The sequence below is a fragment of the Dipodomys spectabilis genome, unplaced genomic scaffold (assembly GCF_019054845.1).
Source record: "Dipodomys spectabilis isolate Male_0828 unplaced genomic scaffold, ASM1905484v1 ptg000078l, whole genome shotgun sequence".
In the NCBI taxonomy this organism is placed as follows: domain Eukaryota; kingdom Metazoa; phylum Chordata; class Mammalia; order Rodentia; family Heteromyidae; genus Dipodomys; species Dipodomys spectabilis.
In genome coordinates this window covers 5,412,264-5,423,691 of record NW_024870755.1, presented here as the reverse complement: position 1 = coordinate 5,423,691, position 11,428 = coordinate 5,412,264, and the positions used below count along the sequence as shown (strand labels likewise).

Sequence of the window (11,428 nt, the reverse complement as noted above, 5' to 3'; positions counted from 1 at the left end):
ACCATGACCAACAAAAAAAGTGCAAATATGACTTTCAGTTTCCCCAAAAGGAATGACACAGTCAATAGTAATCTTTCCAAGCATAAAAAATAATTCCAAAATGATTCAGTGCACCTTCTTTTGCTGAGTTAAGTTATGGTTTCTTTGCTGGGCATATTCTCTTTTTTAAAAAGTGTCAAATATTAGCTTTATAATAAGCTTCATCTAATATTTATTTTTTCAAAAGAGAAGCCCATATTGTTGATATCACTTGGCTTTCTTACTATCTACGTTTAAAGCCAACCCAGTCAGGAAAGTCTGTCAAAATCTTATCTGTAAATAAACAGTAGAAAAGCCTAAAGTGGAGTTTTGGCTCAAGCAGTAGAGCACTAGCTTTGAGGATAGGTGGGCAAGAAAGACAACTGTTCAGGGACAGGGTCCAGCCTCTGGGTTCAAGCCCCAGAACCAGGACAATCTAAACAAACAAGCAAACAAAAACAACCCCCAGATAGTTCTTTGGGACTCTCCTTAAAGGAGTACTGGTCTGAAAAGAGGCTGCTTGTGCTGATCATACAGTATCCTGCTTTTTTGGAATCCTTATTGCTATGGAGAACTCAGGACCAGACTAAGGGAATTGATAACTGACTCCTGCAAAAAGAGAATCATCTCAGGGGTGAAATATTCATCCATAAGACACTTTTAAACCTCCATGTCTTTGTTTCTTTGCAGTAGAACAATTTTAAAACAATGTTATTAGGAGCCGGTAATGTGGTTAAGTGGTAGAGTGCTTGCCTTGCATGCATGAGGCCCTGATTTCTCAGTACCACACAAACAGAAAAAGTCAGAAATGGTGCCGTGGTTCAAGTGGTAGAGCACTGTCCTTGAGCAGAAGAGCTGAAGGAGAGGCCCAGAGTTTAGGCCCCACGATTGGCAAAAAAATACAAACTAACTAAAACACAGCAACATTAATTCCTTTTATTCTATGCTGGCCTTCACATGGCATATTATTATCTTTTGTAATACTGTCAACTAGAAGTTTACAGACAAGTTTATATGAATAAAAAACACACTGGAAAAAGTAAGGGACAGAGTTTCATTCAAGCCTTGGGATTCTTTTCTTGTACAGTGAAAAGGAAAGCACAATTTAATTTGAACTTTATCATTCCTCTATGTTCAATTCCTCTCCTGGGATCAGTTTCTACAAAGTCCAGTAAGAATCGTTGGTGCTTCTTGAGGTCTAATGAATGTTTTCTGGCTTCATTGAAATAACACAAGGACACTTTTGGACATAAGGTAACAGGTGTTTCAGAGAAAACTTAGTAAAGATAAAATATAAAATTTATATTGCTTATAAATACTTTGTCCATGAGTACATTTAGTTCAAACTTCATAATTGCTCTGCAAATTAAGCCAAATTTTAAATGGGAAGAAGTTCCTCAGATCATTCTTTTTGTGAGTGTATGTGCTGTGCATTATTTCCCTACTGCACATGAGTTAACAGTAAGTGAAACATTTGCAATAATAGGAGAAAGAGAAGTTCTGTGTTTAAGTATAAGGGTTCAATACAATATACAAGACTACAAATAAGACAACATCGAAACAATAAAGCCAAGTCCAGTATGTAGATTTATGGGAGTGTTCCTAAGTGGAACATGAAGTATGAGGCCTTTACCGTTCTATATCATGCTTGCTAATGGCACAAATTTTAAAAAAGTAGAATGGAAGAATAATTCTGGTTCCAATGCAAGTCAGATATAAGGGCATGGACTTAACTGGAAAAAAAAAAGTCCATTTTGAGAGAGCAGGGATTTTACTAGCAGTGAACTAGTGGCTAAGATCACATTTCTTTTTCTTTCCTTTACTTGCATTTTGTTGTTGTTGGTCTTGGCACTTGAACTCTGGGCCTGGGCGTTGTCCCTCTGCTATTCAGCTCAAGGCTACAGCACTACCACTTGAGCCACAGTGCCACTTCTAGTTCTCTTGTAGTTATTTGGAGAAAAGAATCTCTGGGACTTTCCTACCTGGGCTGGATTTTAACCCCAATCCCCAGATCTCTCCACCACCCGACTTAAGATCACATTTCTAACAGTGTGCACCCAGCATATACAATGTGTATGTTCATCTAACTTTATATGAATTTTTGAGTTAAAAATCTGGGCTACAGCTTAGACTTTTCACTCACAAAAATGTTTGTAGTTTAAAAGTTGATACTTCTGCAGAAATAAAACCTAAGAATGTAAAGGATTCTGGGAAGTACAGTTTGCATGCAACCTGGGCAGAACAGTCTTTGCCACACTACCAGCCAAAACCTGGATTGGAAGAATGTCTCAGGTGATGGAATACCAGTCATGAGCAAGATTGATGAATAAGAGCTTGAGGCTTTTGCATACATACATACAAACATACACATACACACAGAGGCACTTATATGTGCATAAACAGATACACAAATGAAACAACTCTTAGAATACGTAGAAAAGTTTTTAAAAAGCAAGAGAAAATATGTCCTGAGTAAGAATTAAGAGATAAATTTTAATATTAGAAAGTACTCAAGTGAACTTTTTTCAAAAAAGTTTGAGACTATTACATAGGTAGGGACGAGAGATAGTAAGAGAGTCAAGTAACTATTATTAAAGGGATCGAATGAATCAGAGATCCCAGCAGATGCATCTGAAAATGATCATATCCTGTGTCAAGTGTTAGAAGATCTTTGAAAATAGTACATAAACACTCTGAGCAGTCAGTCTAGTGGATAATATCATTGGAGAAGTTCAGAATTGCTAGTCTATGTCTAGATTAAATAAACCAACAAACCAAGGCAGGGCAATGTGATATAAGCCTGGAATTCTAGCACTCAAACTAAGACAGAAGATTAGAGAGTGGAATGAAATAGTGATACCTTCCCTGGACCAGGTAGTATAATTTTGTCTAATAAAACAAACCAAACAACAAGAAAGAAATACACAGTTGCATGTTTGGGCTAATTTTGTCATTATGTTTTGAGAAGTCAAATTTCCTATTGAAATGCAACTCGTATATAATCTTCAGTTGTGTTTTAAGTGCTCTCTTCATTACAGAACATTCCTAGATTCAAAATGGCTTATGATTCCCACCCAAAATTTGTAAAAAAAAAAAAAAAAAAAAAGTAAGTAAGCATCATTCTGTTGGATTCCAAAGAAATGAGGAAGGATTCCAAAATCTTAAGCCTAGAGAAATAGCAAAGTTCATCTAATGCAGGACTATGTAGATCTTGCTAAATTAGAATTTAGAGTTAACATAAATATTTTAGTATTGTTTGTAATTTCATATTTTATAGGATACGACAAAATTCTTTATAAGTAGGGGGTTTAATTGACAAATTCACAAATGATTCTGGCATTCTATTTGCCTATAATATGCTTTCAAGAGAGTTATAATTAGATCTTAGTTAATAGATAATTCCAACAGTTCATGTATAAAATGATAAAGTAAATAATCTAGACAGAATTGCCAAAAAATCGATATTAACTTATAAATATAGAAAAATTGCAATTTTTGAGGGTTTTGTATGACATTGTATGAAGAGAATAATTGTGTGACATCTTCTTTCTTCTACCTATATGTAATACAGGAAGCAATTTCCTTAATTACGTGCCTCTGTATACAATGAGGAAAATGCTACATTTGGGGCTTGTTTTTGTTTTATTGGTTTGTCCTAGGGCTTGAAAACTGGGCCTGGAAATTGTCTTTGAGCCTGTTTATGCTCAAGGCTCATGCGCTACCACTTCAATCTCAGTGCCATTTGTGTCTGACTTTTTCTGAGTTTATTGGAGATTTGAACCACAATCTTACGACCTTAGCATCCTGAATATCTGTGATAGTTTAAAAAGAGTATAAATATAAATAACATTTTCAAGTGTTCTGATCTCAAGAATCTCACTGGGGGAAAAAATGATGCAACCCAGTTTATTGTAGTATTCTTTCCAGAACAAGGAGAGCATCACATTATCAGAGGTGTAGTATTTATTCACAATAGAGATAAGATATTCATGATGTGAATTAAGGGAATTTTAAAGTGCCCTTTACAAGTTGGAAACTACTGGACTAAGATGACTTTATGCTTCATAAATTTATCCTCTACCAGAATGTGGCTATTTTTCTGTTGACTTCTCATTCTGTAACACTCCATTGTAAACTGCATCTATTGCAAAATTAGATAACATGCAAACAGGTACTGTTTTGAATCTCTCAGGTTTGGAATGTTTAGAATTTGAAAATGAGTAGTTATTAGTCATAGGAATTTTGAGGAACACATATATTCTGTCCTCTTAACAACTTATTTACTTTTAAAAGTTATGGGTTTCCATAGAATTAAACTGTTTTCAGTTTTAGTATGAAAAAGTACTAAGTTTATTCTTTTCTCAAAATATTCGCGTTTATTGTGAAAATATTGTCTAGTTGGATAACATCAATTTGATGACTCTCTGATAAAAAAGCAGTAATCAATTCAAATTAGATGCCAAATAGTATTGATTTTAAAAAAGTTACTACATAAAATAAAGAATAATATTTACTATAACAATACAGTGAATGTATATTTTATGCAGCTTATATTTTAATTTAATTTTTATTGTTAAATTGATGTACAATGGGGTTACAGTAATTGTAAGGTAGTAAATACATAACTTTTCACACTTGTTACCCCCTCTTTCATTTTTCTCACAGTTTTCTTTCACCTCAATACTCCTCACAAGTTGTAATGTACATTTCCAACATATTGTCTTGTGTGTATTGATATTGCATTGGCTTATCCTTTGTCTCGCCGTTTTGTTGTTCCTCTTCACTTCCCTAATTAAGGTAAATGTATACACAATACACAGGGTACCAAAATCAAATACAGCTGAGGACAAACCATAGGGAGAAAAACCCAAAGAAAATAGAAATCACATTAAAAACAACTGCAAAAAAATCTCTGTTTCCATATCTGGAGTTCATTTTGCTCAGCATCAGCTTCTATGTTCATATATACATATAAAGCCACTGGAAAATAATAGTTGCCTGGACACTATATCATGTAAACAACATGTTACTGTTTTTGATGGTAAAGGTTGAATTAGGATTGGGGAAAACGTGATTCTGATAAAGGAATTTCAAAAGAGTTTAAAAATTATGACAGATATATTTTAATTGTTCAAACTTTTTAACAACTTAGACTATTAAGAAAATTGCATGGGAAAAATAGACTTTCATGCAAAGAAAGCTATGGAGACTTAGTTGAGAGGGAGCAATGTGGGTAAACATAGCTCATTTTCACACTAAACATACAAACTTCAGAAACCTTACTGTAAATCCTGTAGGTTCCCTTGAGAATTGTCCTTACCCAGGAAATACACTCTCACTTTGTGAAATTCAAAGTTCTTAAAAAAAACTAAGACATCAAAATATGTGAATTGACCTTTAATTACCAAAATTATTCTTAGAAAAAGATAATTTGGTTAAAAATATTTAGGGAGAAAGTGCCCTCCAAAATAAAAGAATATATTGGGTTCACACTTTTCTGTTTGTAACACAATGTCTCTGCACGTGAAGCACTGAAACACAGAAAAAAATGATTACACATTTCGAAGTAGCTCACAAAAAATAATATCCTTATCAACATGAGGTAGTGAAGAATTCTCTTATTACATAACCCAAAAAGTTTGGGATCAGAAAAGAATTGAGAAAATTGAAAGGGTAAGAATACAATGTTCTTAGAAGCCCTATCCAAGCATATTGATATTAGCAGTGGAGGGAGGCCAAAATTTTTTATATAAAGTCTCTTAATATTTTTGCTACCTAAAGTGATTTTCCAGAGCCTATTAGGCTCACTACAATGCAGAACAGATTTAATGAAGACAGGAAAATAAATTCTATGTCCAAATGAGGCAACTTAAAAGAGGTTTAAAAGAGAAACCATGAAGATGTAGCGGGGCGGGGAGGAGATCTTATAGTCTTTCAGCTTCACTGGGCTTGAAGCCAAGAAACTGTGCTTAATTGGAAATCAGGCAAGAGCTAAGAGGAGGACATAGAATTTTGACATAGAAACATTGTCCTTTGAAACAGATACTGTCACCCAAGGTATGGATCATTTAACTCTATTCTTTTCCATACATCTTGCTGAGCAAATGCAAGACCAAGAAAAAAATAATCTATTGAAATAATTTTGCAAAGAATAACTTCACTGATCCTGATATGGTATCTAAGGAGAGTCTTAAGAGAGAACATAAAAGTGAAGTAAACTACGGTTTCCTCTAAGCATCTTGTTAGCAAAATATTTGAGGTTCGAAGTGATCGAACCAAAAAGTAGTGGAGTACTTATTTTTGTGGCACTTCAGACACAAGAAGACTTTCAAGGTAAAAGAAAAAAAGTATAGCTAAATATTTGTGATCACAGCTTCTTGGAACGGTTTTTTGGAGACAAAGTTTTACATTAGAGTTTGTCGTCATTAACATAGACGTTGGGTTTTCGTGGCAACCAAATGCAAGGGTGAAGTTTAATGGACTCTCATGGATAAGTAAACAGCATGGCAGAAAAAATGCCAAATAATATTTAGTAAATTAGTTTGGCTAATTACTTTTCCAGAACAAAGAATGAAAGATATAATTCAAAATCACTTGACTTAAAAGTATGAAGAAAGAGTAGTGAAGAGAGATGAGAGAAAACAGAGGACTCTTCTGTCCCCAGTAGAGTAATGGGTTATTTATCTTGTTTCTTCCATTCTATCTTCACAAGCTATCAAGTGTGGCTGAGGACTGGAGTATCCATTGCATACAAAAAGAACTCACAGAAGAAAATACTTGCAGCAGATGTAGGTGATTCATAACCTTAGACAATCTATTTAAATCTGTTCAAAATTCTCTGCTACCTGTATCCTTAAACAACTGGTTTTTCCCCATCTCCTCCACAAGTTATACTGACATCAAATATAGTGAAAGCAGGGGTTATACTGTGGAGGAGGGACATACAAAGCAACAAAGAGATAATCTTATAAATGTGTTAGAAACACATGCATGAAAGAAAAAAAACATTAAAATACACATCTAAGGGTTCATTTTCCTGACATCACATTATCTGACCTTTTCTGCTTGACTCATACATATACTAGATATTACAAATAAGGGACCTGTTGCAACAATGAGAAGTACAAGTTGTCATGTCCAAAACGAGCTTTACAACGTTGGTGCGGGGGGGGGGGGGGGGGGGGGGGGGAAGGATTGGTATTAGGGGGGGAGGGGGGAGGCTGGGAAGGGATGTGAAGGATAAACAAAGGAGGAGGCTGCAGTGCTTGGTAAGAAATGTACGTATTATCCTGCCCATGTAACTGTAACTCCTCTGTACAGTATGTTCACAAATAAAATTAAATTAAATTAAAAAAAAAATTCTCTGCTACCCCTAACTGCCCTCTTTGAACAGCTTTATTTGTTTTTCCCAAGACTACCCTTCATTAACTATTTAAAATTTTGAGAGGTCATATTCATCCTCTCTAGAGAGTGCTGTTTGGTTGTGATTTTTGTGTGTTTTTGTTTTTTGTTGTGTTTTTTAACTAAATCTCAAAAGGTTGTGCAAGTGTATTACAATAAATATGTCCATCTAATTGTCCAATGTTCCTGGATCAGAGTGACTCCTTCTATCATTCTCAACCAACCCCTTCTCCAAGATTTATTTCAGATTTACCACTTCCTTTATCACATGTGTACATTGAGTATTCTAGCTGTACTTGCCCCTTGTTCCATTTTACATTCATTCTATGTCTTTACTATTATTCCTCTCTGATTTCAACTTCCTGACAGACATTCTGTTAAACTTAATATTTTGAAAGGTTTATATACATTCCATGGAGTTTCAATCCTGTATATACTTGTACTGATGTCAGCTTATATTTCCATAATTCATTCATCTGCAATAACAATTTGAAAGACTGGAGATGTGAAGCACTTTGATATGATTTTATTCTCATCCAGTTGGAAGATTAATCTTTAGTCAACAACAAAGTTAAAAAATGGCTTAGAATATATTCCTAACTAACAAATTCTATTAATGGCTTTGTAAAATGTTTGTGATTATTTTATTTTACATGGGATAATATTTTCTATATTATAAGTTTTGTAAAAAAGAAAAAAACTACGATTTCCTATTATACAAGAATATGGTAGAAATAAAAGACAGATTTTATGTTTTTCACATCTCTGATGAGTACCCATATTCATGACTTTAAGTCATATTTCTTACTATGTTAGACAGATAGGGAAAACATAAAACAACATATGATAAGGCAACTACTTGTGACTTTTTAATATTTACCTTATTAAGTGATGAAACTTAATTTATTAGCTAATGTTTGGGTTTGAATTATGGGAGGTTGTTCTGTTTGACACATTTCTGCAAGGAATCTACTGAACAGCACAAATGGTGGGTGGTACTATTTCTACACTTTAATGAGTGGTTGAACCTGTTTGGCATTAGTGCTGGGTAAATAAATCAACTCAATTGTAACTTGCACCCTAAACTTGAAAAATTTGTAATGTCACTATCGTCTACTTGTCAAATGTTATTTTGGTGAATGTGATTTTTAAAAGATTATAAGAAAAGGAAATTGCTTTCAGGAGATTAAATGTAGGTTATCATTGGTTTGAGAATGATAACTTTTTTTTTTTTTTTTTTTTTTTTTGTCGGTCGTGGGGCTTGAACTCTGGGCCTGGGCGCTGTCCCTCAGCTCTTCAGCTCAAGGCGAGTGCTCTACCACTTGAGCTACAGCCCCACTTCCGGTTTTCTGGTGGTTTATTGGAGATAGGAGTCTCTCGGTCTCTCCTGCCCGGGCTGGCTTTGAACCACGCTCCTCAGATCTCAGCCTCCTGAGTAGCTAGGATTACAGGCGTGAGCCACCAGCGCCCGGCCGAGAATGATAACATTTTTATTCTACAAAACCAAGTTTTAATGAAGTACCAGTATTTTGAAGCATTAACGATCTTCTCAATTAATGTTTTTGTGAATTATATTTGACCTGTAAGTCAAGTTTTCCTAGCGTTGGTAGAACAATTATGGATCTATCGTTCTAGGATAGAACGATAGATCCATAATTGGACTACTTATGCTGGACTGAAATCGTTTAATAATCGTTAGAAGAGAGGTATTAAAAACAATTTTGTGCCAGTTGTGATCTTGGTCACTCATATGGGCTGGTCATTTCTAAACTGAAAGTTTGAATTAGTGTACTTTCAGATTTTGTGATCTCATCTTTCATTTTAAGTTGCATTGCATTTCACAATTGATTACTGCTAATTCCAGTGTCGTAAGGAATTGAGATGGATTTTCAATTACTTTCTTTTGGCATGTTTCATGAGCCTGCATGAGAAATCTTGCCCTTGTTATCTGATGAAGCAGATAACTGGGACATGGGATCCTAGGACCCGTGGGTCCTGTGGAAGAATGATACCTTTTACATATCATATCAGCAAAATTTGTGTATAATCAGTAGGAATGATTCAGAAATATGGAGAAAACATTTTGGAACCAGTGAGTTAAAACAATAAAGAGAGCAGCAGAGTAAAATCCCTTATAGATTAGAGGAAAACAATTTTTTTTACAATGTGAATTCAGAAGATCAAGAACACTTAGAACATACCAAAAGTTTATAACGAAGACATTGCATTGATAATTTCTATATTCTAATGTACATTATAAAACTTATTATTTATATTCCAATCTATTTATTGTAATAAATATCTATTTATTTGACAAATTATCAATTAATTCTAGTAAGTTTCACTGTGTGAAATAAAATATCAGCACGTATAAATATACAATATATAAATATATATAATATAAGAATAAGGCACATGTTTTGCAATGTTCTGCAGTGGTTTGGGTATCAAAGGCAACTGTGTTTTAAAGTATTATTCCATTGTTTCTACCTCAGTGTTTGGTAGAGTTGGACCTAAAGCTTTATCATTTGTAGCTTTACAGCCTAGAGACAAGAGGAAACACTGTGATTAAAAAACTACCAATTTAAGGCCTATTATCGAGGAGAAACATATAGACTTCTCTTGTAACTATGAAAATATTTCGTGAAAAAAAGGCAGTAGTGTAAATTCCTGCTTGGTTGGATGGTAGACTGACCAGGACATTAGGTAATCATGCATGTGAAAAATTTTTTCACCTTCTTGGCTTTAGCTACTTTTGAAATGTTAGGTATAAAAAACAAATATATTTTGATAAAATACCTTCTAGTCTAAATGATTCTGTCTTAACTGTTTATCTCTCTATGATCCCTTTTAACTAAGAATAGTTTTGTTCCAATAAGAAAATCTATGCTGTCAGGGTAAGATATTCTGGTTGGTCTGTTGCTACATGGAAGAAGAGTAAAGGGTCAGGTAGACATTTTTGCCAATAAGACCTCATTTAGGAATTTTTAAGCTGCAGAAGTTTAGAAGTGCTCTTAAGCAAGGCTTACTTTGAATCCATTAGCTCCACAAAGCTAACTCAGTTTATAAACAAATACTTGAAAAGCAATCACTTTTGGACCTAGCTATAAAGGCTTCAAAGTATGATCAAATTTAAGATGAAAAATACTTAAAATAGTCATTGACAAAAAATTGCAAATGTGAGCAATCGACCAAACAATATAAATTTTTTCCAATATACACAGAATTTTAGAGAAGTAAGATCAATAGCATTTTTAGGAACAATAAGGTTTCCTAGTTACAAACAGTCAACCAAGGATATATGCCTGTATAAAGAATGCATCATTAACTACTTAAATCTACAGGATACTACACGCTTGAGCAGGACGTTTACCCAAATTACAATATAGAAATTATCATGGCACTTGCACAAGGATGATATGAAAATTTGTGAAGTATTCCATATTTTTCATCCTTCAGATGCAAGATATGAAAAACAGTTATTAAAAATTGATTACAAAAATACAAGTCGTTATGTCAAAAAATGAACTTTACAACTTTGGTGCGTGTGGGGGGGTAGCGGCAAGGATTGAGTGGGGGGGCAGGGGAAGGATGGGAATGGATGGGAAGGGTAAACAAAGAGGAGGCTACAATGCTTGATAAGAAATGTACTCATTATCTTGCCCATGTAATTGTAACCCCACTGTAATGTATTTTCACAATAAAAATATTAAAAAATACAAATGTAACAATACATGTAATTCATTGAACTGAAAGTTATTTTGACATCAATGCATTAAATCCTCACCTTAGAAAGGCCTTTGCATAGCATAATCTTTACAAATCTTTTGAAATTAGATAACATTGTCATTTTATCCCAAAGAAATAAAATACTATAAGGACCTAGGAAAAAAAGGAATCTTAAACTTGTTCTATATGGAATGCTATCTGAAATAACACATTTGTAATGAACCTATATATATATAATAAAACAATGTAGAATTCAAAGTATTACATCTAGGAGAGAATT

The 11,428-nt window shown here is 34.0% G+C and overlaps 1 pseudogene; it reads left to right on the top strand.

The window, feature by feature from the left end:
• The first annotated feature begins 10,771 nt into the window (after positions 1-10,771).
• Positions 10,772-10,868, top strand: LOC122110491 (annotated as a pseudogene).
• The last annotated feature ends 560 nt before the right edge of the window (positions 10,869-11,428 follow it).